This window comes from Myotis lucifugus, unplaced genomic scaffold, assembly GCF_000147115.1.
Source record: "Myotis lucifugus unplaced genomic scaffold, Myoluc2.0 scaffold_169, whole genome shotgun sequence".
NCBI classification, from domain to species: domain Eukaryota; kingdom Metazoa; phylum Chordata; class Mammalia; order Chiroptera; family Vespertilionidae; genus Myotis; species Myotis lucifugus.
The window spans coordinates 2184452-2193301 of record NW_005871217.1 but is presented as its reverse complement, the minus strand read 5'-3'; the positions used below and the strand labels follow the sequence as shown (position 1 = coordinate 2193301).

General features: G+C 44.6%; 1 protein-coding gene across 2 annotated transcripts in view; it reads left to right on the top strand.

The window, feature by feature from the left end:
* The first annotated feature begins 638 nt into the window (after window positions 1-638).
* The window catches only part of VAMP7 (vesicle associated membrane protein 7), a 35880-nt gene continuing 27668 nt past the window's right edge, over window positions 639-8850 (top strand). For both annotated transcript variants that reach the window (XM_014462137.2, XM_006096165.3), the window contains exon 1: window positions 639-794. The gene's annotated coding sequence lies outside the window, so the exon portion shown is untranslated. The remainder of the gene's footprint in view (window positions 795-8850) is intronic.

Below are 8850 nucleotides of genomic sequence, written 5' to 3'. Positions count from 1 at the left end.
AAAAGCAGATGGGGGAGCTTAGATCAAAGTAGAGTAATAGTGCCCAGCCAGGGGGTGGCTCAGTGGTTGAGCATTGACCTATAAACCCGGAGGTCCCAGTTAGATTCCCAGGTTGTGGGCTCAATCCCATTCTCTCTCATCATTGATGTTTCCATCTCTCTCTCCCTCTCCCTTCCTCTCTGAAATCAATTTTAAAAATTTTAAGTAGAGTAGTAGTAGCAGCAGTAGTTGTTATTGCAAAAGAATGAGATTAAGGAAGCAGGTCCTCACCAGAGGGTTCCAAAGAGGTTAGAAAATTTTGTGGGTAAATTAGAGGGAGTCCCTGCCAAATGAATTCTACTTTGTATGTATGTACATTACCTGTTGAGACTAAGCAGGCAGTTGGTGGGACAAGATTGGCTCTTCATTTATCCCGCCCACTCAATGCTGGTAGATGCTTTGTGACACCGCAGCCTCTCGTTTTCCTGGAGAAATAGTGCTTGACGTCCTCTAAGCAAGTTATTGACTGAACATGTGACAGACTAGGGCTATAACCCAGTCCGCACTACCACTCCCAGAATGCAGTGTGGCTCCTGGGAAGTGCGGCGGCTGGGAACGCACAGGCCCCACCCCTCCACCCGCTCCTATTGGAGGAGCGCTCACATTCCCAAGAGGCCGCGCGCGGGCGGGGCTCCGTACCCGGAAGCTGGCGGCGTCCGGTCCCAGCCTTCTCTGGGAGCCGGGAGTTAGAGACCCTCCGCTGAACTGCGCCCCACCGTCCGGAGCCCGCGCGCTCTCAGGGGGCGTCCGGACAGGTAAACGGAGCGGGGCGCTCGGCGGAAGGCGGGGAGCGACAGCGGAGGGAGGGCAGAGATGTGGACCCGGACGTGCCGGGGTAGAAAGAGGAGGCAGTGCTAGGGTGACTTGGGCTTCTCTGTCGTCGACAGTTTTGTCAGCCGGGTACAGTTTTGGCGAAGTGAGTGTTACGCCACTGAAAAGGCCGCGAGATAAAGAGTGTCAGAATGCGTCACATACAGGAGGGGGACAGATGACAAGTTTAATTAAGCTGGCATTGAATCTCTCGACATCTCTTGAGTTTTCTGAAAACTCCCCTTGACGCCCTTGGTTTTATGACGTCACTTTCTGCTTCTCATCCTCATCCTGGGCTCCTAGGTGGGTCTCTAGCCCTCCGCGAGCCCGTCCTCCACCCCCGCAGTGTTGACACTCTTCTTCTTCCTCAGTTCGGTTGGGAACTCTTATTTCCACCCACTGTTTTCTCAACATCAGACATGTATGATGTTGTTATTATTGGCCAATATTTAACAAACTCTGACCATGTAATAGCTCCTCTGGTACATGCTTTACATCTCCCTCCCTCAAAACACCCCAGTCAGTTGTCAAACCCTTTTCTGTCTTATTAATTTTTCTCAACTACCTGTACCTCCATTGTCCCATCCATGATCCCAGAGGATACTGTCATGTTTGGGACATCCTTTCCCTTTGAATAGCTGTGTCTGAGAGCACTTCTTTTTATATATATATATATATATTATTGATTTTTTACAGAGAGGAGGGGAGAGTGATAGAGAGCTAGAAACATCGATGAGAGAGAAACATCGATCAGCTGCCTCCTGCACATCTCCTACTGGGGATGTGCCCGCAACCAAGGTACATGCCCTTGACCAGAATCGAACCTGGGACCCTTCAGTCCGCAGGCCGACGCTCTATCCGCTGAGCCAAACCGGTTTCGGCATGAGAGCACTTCTTGAACAGCTATTCTGTGTTAGACACTCTTCTAAGTGCAAGGGATATAGCTAGAAACAAGACATAGGAGATCGCTACTCTCAGTAGCTTACATGTTTGGGAACAAAAAGGAATAATTAAGATCATGTTATATGGTGGCAGTGGTAGTCAGTGTAACATAAAACAAGTGGTTGACTTGACAGGGTAGGCTACTGTTCTGAGAAAGTCAGAGCGATTGGGTTGGGTCTAAGAGCATCACCCAAAAAGAATATTTATAATACCAACAAGAACAGTCTTGAGCTATGACTAGACTTAAGGCTTTTCATAAACACTTCTTTTCCTCTCTCATATCAACGGCTGTTCTTCACTCTTCTGTCTCCTCCAAGGTTATTACATCAGAATTGGTGGTTTATCTGTCGTTGGTTTATTTCCGCCTCAGACCCAGATGAAAGAGTTGGGGGGTGGATTATTCTCAGATCAATTGCTTTATCTTACTTAGGGAGATAGTTGGTAACTGAAACATTCTTTATGCTAGATCCTACTACTAAAGTTATCTATCATTTATAGTATATTTATTTTTTCCCATTGATTTTTTATATAATATATTTTTATTGATTTCAGAGAGTAAGGGAAAGGGAGAGAGAGATAGAGACATCAATGATGAGAGAGAATCATTGATCAGCTGCCTCCTGCACAACCCACACTGGGGATTGATCCCACAACCCGGGCATGTGCCCTTGCCCGGAATCGAGCCTGCGACCCTTCAGTTCACAGGCCGATGCTCTATCTATTGAGCCAAATAGGCCAGGGCTCCCATTGATTTTTAGAGAGAGTGGAAGGGATGAGGAGAGACAGAGAGAGAGAAACATTGATCTGAGAGAGACACATCGATTGGTTTCCTCCCAGGCACCTGGACTGGATGGGGCCAGGGATTGAGCCTGCAACTGAGGTACATGCCCTTGACTGGAATTGAACTTGGGACCCTTCAGTCCTCAGGCCGACACTCTATCCACTGAGCCAAACCAGCTAGGGATATAATATATTTAAAACCAAATCCATGCTTAGTGTCCAAAATACTTGAGGGGAATAGTATATCCCAGGCACCTGTGCTGGACACTGAGAACCTAGTGAAGATAATATAGACAATTTGACCTCCCTCTCAAAGAGAAATAGTTGTAACAGCATACTGAGAAATTTCCTAATACGTAGAGCTGACACCTGCATTCTTTTTTTTCTTAGTCAAGGTTGTGATAAACACAGAATTTTAAGAAATCTCCTGAACAGTTGTGTACATTTCTTTATATTCCAGTAGAGGCCTGATGCATGAAAATTCGTGCAAGAATGGGCCTTCCTTCCCCTGGCTGCCGGGCACTGCCTTTCCGCCTTCCCATGCTGCCCAGAGGCCCAGAGCGGCTGGGGCCGTGGGGAATGCCTGCATCGTCATCATGGCAACGACGCAAGCGTCCTGCCCCACCCCTGGCTGCTCAGCGGCTATGTATGCAAATTAACCCACCATCTTTGTTGGGTTAATTTGCATGCTCACTCCTGATTGGCTGGTGGGTGTCATGAAGGTACAGTCAATTTGCATCTTTCTCTTTTATTAGTGTAGATTACATTTTATTGCATTGATTTGTCTGTCTTCCCCATTGTACTATGGCTCCCTTGAGTGTAGAGGTCTTTTTTTTAGTGGTCTTCATATTCAGTGTCTACTACATTGACTGCCACATAGTAAACCTTCTGAACATACGTGTTGAATTGAAATAGAAAAACTACTTGATCCAATTCAAATTACTTAACTTACTTTACACAAGACCTTCTTTATATGAGGCCATTAGACATAGCCCTAAACCTTCTCATTAATCAAATGTGGACCATTCCATAATAGATCGATCCCCTTGCAATAATATAAATAATGATATAGAATACTTTTTATTTTGAGTTAATCATTACCATGTGATACATAATGAGTTATTCCTTCCCCTTTTTTTCTGTTTGGACAGATGGACAGCCTTTATTTATACAGCACATTATTGTATCATTTGGTTTCCACTTTGCACAAGCACATCTTGGAGTATTATAGTATTTTCTCCTTAGCCTGAGAAAACATACCTGTCCTTGTTATTCTGCCACATTGTCATTTTCCGAATGTCAGCTGAAAGTCTCAATTCTTAAGTTTTTTCAGTGCAGATATCTTTCCATTGTAAATTGTTACTGTGAAAGATACATTTCATCTTTATAACTGATTATAAAAGCACAACAGAAATTCAAGAGTGCTTGAGTTATGATTATTATGATTTTAGGATATGCCAACCTAAGAGCTGCCAGACATGCTCCCATTGCATTAAAAATTAAGCATTGTCATTTTAGGGACCTCATAATGCAAATGAAGCACTGCGTTGTGTTCCATCACTCATTTATAAGGTATACAAGTCAGTGATCCAGAATATTCATATACATTTTTAAATTTTTAAAAAATATTTTTTATTGATTTCAGAGAGGGGGAGAGAGACATACATCAATGATGAGAGAGAATCATCAATCCGTTGGCTCCTGCATGCCCCACACTGGGGATCAGGCCCGCAACCCGGGCATGTGCCCTGACTGAGAATCGAACCCCAACCTCCTGATTCATAGGTCGACACTCAACCACTGAGCCACACTGGCCAGGCTTAATTTTTTTTTTAAATCCTCACCCAAGGATACTTTTCCGTTGATTTTTTTAGAGAGAGTGGAAGGGAGAGACAGAGAAACATCGATGGGAGAGAGAGACATTGATTGGTTGCCTCCCGCATGCACCCTGACCAGGGCCAGGGATTGAGCCTGCAGCCCAGGTATGTGCCCTTGACCAGAATTGAACCCGGGACCCTTCAGTCCACGGGCCGACATTCTATCCACTGAGCCAAACTGGCTAGGTCATACATTTTAAAATTTTATCAAAATAAAAATACAAAATTTCTCAGAACACATAGACTGGAGTGTGAGAAACAGAGATGGCTTTTTCTCCTCATCAGTTATCTGAAACTCTTCAACCTCCACTTGAAGATGCCTCCACGGAGGAGGAGCATTTGCATCATTGCTGTGCTATTTTGTTAGCAATTTTTTTACAAATATAGGTGGTCCCTTACTTACAAATACATATATTCCTCAGGTTCCTTTGCAAGATTATTGTTTGACACTCTGGATGCAGTTTCCTCAATAAACAATGCTACTTATGATGTTTTGATTGGTATGCCAACCAGTAGCATCTTATTTAACCTTTATTTTAATGGACTTAAAGACTTTCACCACAATTTATAATAATTCTTCTACAAAACAAACAAACACAAAACTGCATCGAGATTTCTCATTTGGATTTCCCCATAGCATATATTTTTTCTTTTGGGGGGAATCCTAGCAACTGGAACAAAAATGTCCTTTCCTTGGAAACTTCTAGGTTGTAGAAACAGTCCTGTTCTAACTCCAAACTATGGGAGGTTGCACTTCTCACCCACTGCTGTAAGGACTCTTACATAAGTAAGGAAAGAGATGGGATAGAGGTTTGGAGAGGAAAGGGAGGCAAGTTTGGGTGATGTGCATATGTAGAAGGGAGAGTAGAAGTGATTTGGAGGGAACGGTTAATCTCTAAGGTGGGGGTTTATTGTGTCCTCATCAAAGATATGTTGAATCCTGACCCCTGGTACCTGTGAATGTGATCTTATTTGGAAGTAGGGTCTTTGAAGTTATAGTAATTAAGCTGTAAGTTAACATGAGGTCATACTGGAGTAGATATCCTTTTTAAAAAATATATTTGTATTGATTTCAGAGAGGAAGGGAGAGGGAGAGAGAAACATCGATGATGACAGAGAATCATGGATCGGCTGCCTCCTGCACACCCCACACGGAGATCAAGCCCGCAACCCGGGCATGTGCCCTGACCAGGACTGAACCGTGACCTCCTGGTTCATCGGTTGATGCTCAACCGCTGAGCCATGCGGGCCTGGCTGGAGTAGTTATCCTTATAAGGAGAGAAGAGACATGGAGAATGCTATGTGAAAACATGGACGGTTTGACTATGGAGGCAGAGACTGAAGTGCTTCAGCTGCCGCCATGGGTTGCCAGCAAAGCACCAGAGGCTAGGAAGAGACAAGGAAGGATTTTCTACAGATTTCAGAGGGAGCATGGCCCTGCCAGCATCTAGATTTTAGGCTTCTGAAATTGTTTTAAGCCTTAATACTTTCTGCACTTTTTAAAATGGTACACAGGAAACTCATACACAATTCTTAGCAGGAATGGAGTAGAATTGGGATGATGGCTTTGGGACTAAGCAAGCAGAGAATAAGAGAACAGGGAAGAATGGTGAGACAGGGCTTTCCTTTATATTCCACTAGAGGCCTGGTGCACGAAATCCGTGCACAGGTAGGGTCCCTAGGCCTGGCCGGTGATCAGGGCTGATCTGTGGAGCAACCAGCGGGGCGAGTGGGGGACCCCTGCTGGCACCCACCTTGGCCAGCCTGGCACACCCTGCTCGTCGGCCCCACCCCCCCCACCACCACCACTGGTTGCCTCCCTCTGTGGGGCGGGGGGGGGGGGGGGGGGTGGTCACTGGCACCCGCCTTGGCTGGCCTGGGGCCTACGGGCTGGGGGCAGCTCCTGCATTGAACATCTGCCCCCTAGTGGTCAGTGCATATCAAAGTGACTGGTCATTCCACCGGTTGTTCTGCTATCCAGTCAATTTGCATATTAGGCTTTTATTATATATGATTATCTTTTTTTCCTTCTTTTCTCTCTCTGGCTTATCTTTTCATTCTTTTTCTTCTTAAATATATTTGAATAGCACTCTATGGTGTATTGGACATTCACTAACTGCTGATAATTAGCAGAGCCAGGTTTTCTGATTTCAAATTCAGTATTATTGCTGTCACAGTTGTTTCTATGATCCCAATACTCATTCAGACATTACGGATTATATTGCAAGGGATTACAGTGGGGGCAGGTGAGACTGGATGATAGGTGGTTTTTTTTTAATTTATTTTTATTGATTTCAGAGAGGAAGGGAGAGGGAGAGAGACAGAAACATCAATGATGAGAGAGAATCATGGATTGGCTGCCTTTTGCACGCCCCACACTGGGGATTGAGCCCGCAACCTGGGCATGTGCCCTGATCGGGAATCGAACCATGAGCTCCTGGTTCATAGGTCAATGCTCAACTACTGAGACACACTGGCCGGGTGATAGGTGGGGTTTTTAGCAGTATAGGAGAGAGTAAGAAATTCCTATTAGTGACATGTGAGAGGAAAGTAAAGTTTGTTGCTATGTACTCAGTGTTTAGCAGTCAGGCATTTTTAAATTGAGGACTGCTTTTATTGAATAAAACACTGCTTCCCTGTAACTGATATCCATTGTTCTTAGTTAATAATCCGAGTAACGCACCCTGTTCCAGGTGACTGTACTTTATATCAACTCGAAGACTGTTGTCATATTCCCTCTAAGTCAGGCGGTTCTCAACCTGTGGGTCACGACCCCTTTGGGGGTCGAAAGACCCTTTCACAGGGGTCGCCTAAGACCATCGGAAAACACATATATAATTACATATTGTTTTTGTGATTAATCACTATGCTTTAATTATGTTCAATGTGTAACAATGAAAATACATCCTGCATATCAGATATTTACATGACGATTCATAACAGTAGCAACATTACAGTTATGAAGTAGCAACGAAAATAATTTTATGGTTGGGGGTCACCACAACATGAGGAACTGTATTAAAGGGTCGCGGCATTAGGAAGGTTGAGAACCACTGCTCTAAGTCTTCTCTTTTTCTTGTGAAAGATTTCTAGTTCCTCTGGCCATTCTGAAGTGATACAATCTCCAGGTCTCTCGCCCATACTGTTGCCCTTCCGTGCAATCTTGAAATACTATACCCAGAACTGAACTCAGTATTCCACTTGTGTTCTAACAACCACAGAGTACAATGGCAGTAGTACTTAAAGAGATCAAGATACCCTGTCTCTTAATGTAATTTAAGATTACATATGCTTTTTAAGCAATTACCTCATGTCAGTTCATAATGAACTTAGGGTCCACTGACACTGGATGTTTTTGTATAGTTGCCAAACTCAGTGTTCTTCCAGCTGCTAAGGGACTGAGGCTGCTACTTTTCCATCTCTGTGTGTCAGGAACCATACGATTCTTCATCTCTGTTTCTCTTTGTGTTTTTGTTCCACTCCATGGCGTGTCTCTTTGACCCTAACCAGTGACCTCCTTCCTTATAAAAGTTCATTGACTGTTTTAGAGACATCATACTGTGCATCAGTGAACACAGCTAGGAGCTGACACTTGTCCTTCTTGAAGCTTCCTTTCCCTTTGGCTTCCAGGCCACCACGTTCTTCTGGCTTTCCTTTCACTTTCCTAGTCGTATGTACATATGTATGTATGTGTATGTATGTATGTATTTCAGAGAGGGAGAGAGAGGTAGAAACATCAATGATGAGAGAGAATCATTGATCGACTGCCTCCTGCATGCCCCACACTGAGGACCGAACCCATAATCCAGCCACGTGCCTGACCAGGAATCGAACCAGGACCTCCTGGTTCATAGGTTGATGCTTAACCACTGAGCCACATGGACTGGGCCCCAGTCTTCTTTGTGGATCCCTGTTCATCTACCTTTCCCTCAGCTATTTGTTGCATCTTGGGTTTTATCTTTGGTTTTCCCTCAATTTTGGTGTGCCTTTGCTTTTTTCTGCTTCGTTTTGTTTCTTAAAAAAAAATTTTTTTTAGAGAGAGAGAGAAATTGATTGGTTGCCCCCCTACCCCCCGCTCCCCGCACACGCCTCGACCTTAGATCAAACCCGCAACCTAGGTATGCACCCTGATTGGGAATCCAACTGCCACCTTTTGGTGTATGGGACAACGCTCAACCAACTGAGCCACACCAGCCAGGACTGTTTTGTTTCTTGCAGGCAATGTGTCTTCAGCAAATAAATGGCAGGTCTAGGTCAGCTCATCCAGGGATAAGAGTGCAGAACCAATCCCTGTGGAAATTCAACATTTAGAGGTAAACTAGAGGAGGAGGACTAGCAAGATGACCAGAGAACCAGACATGTAGGAGAATTTCAAGAAAGAGGGTTTAGTCCACGGTGTTGA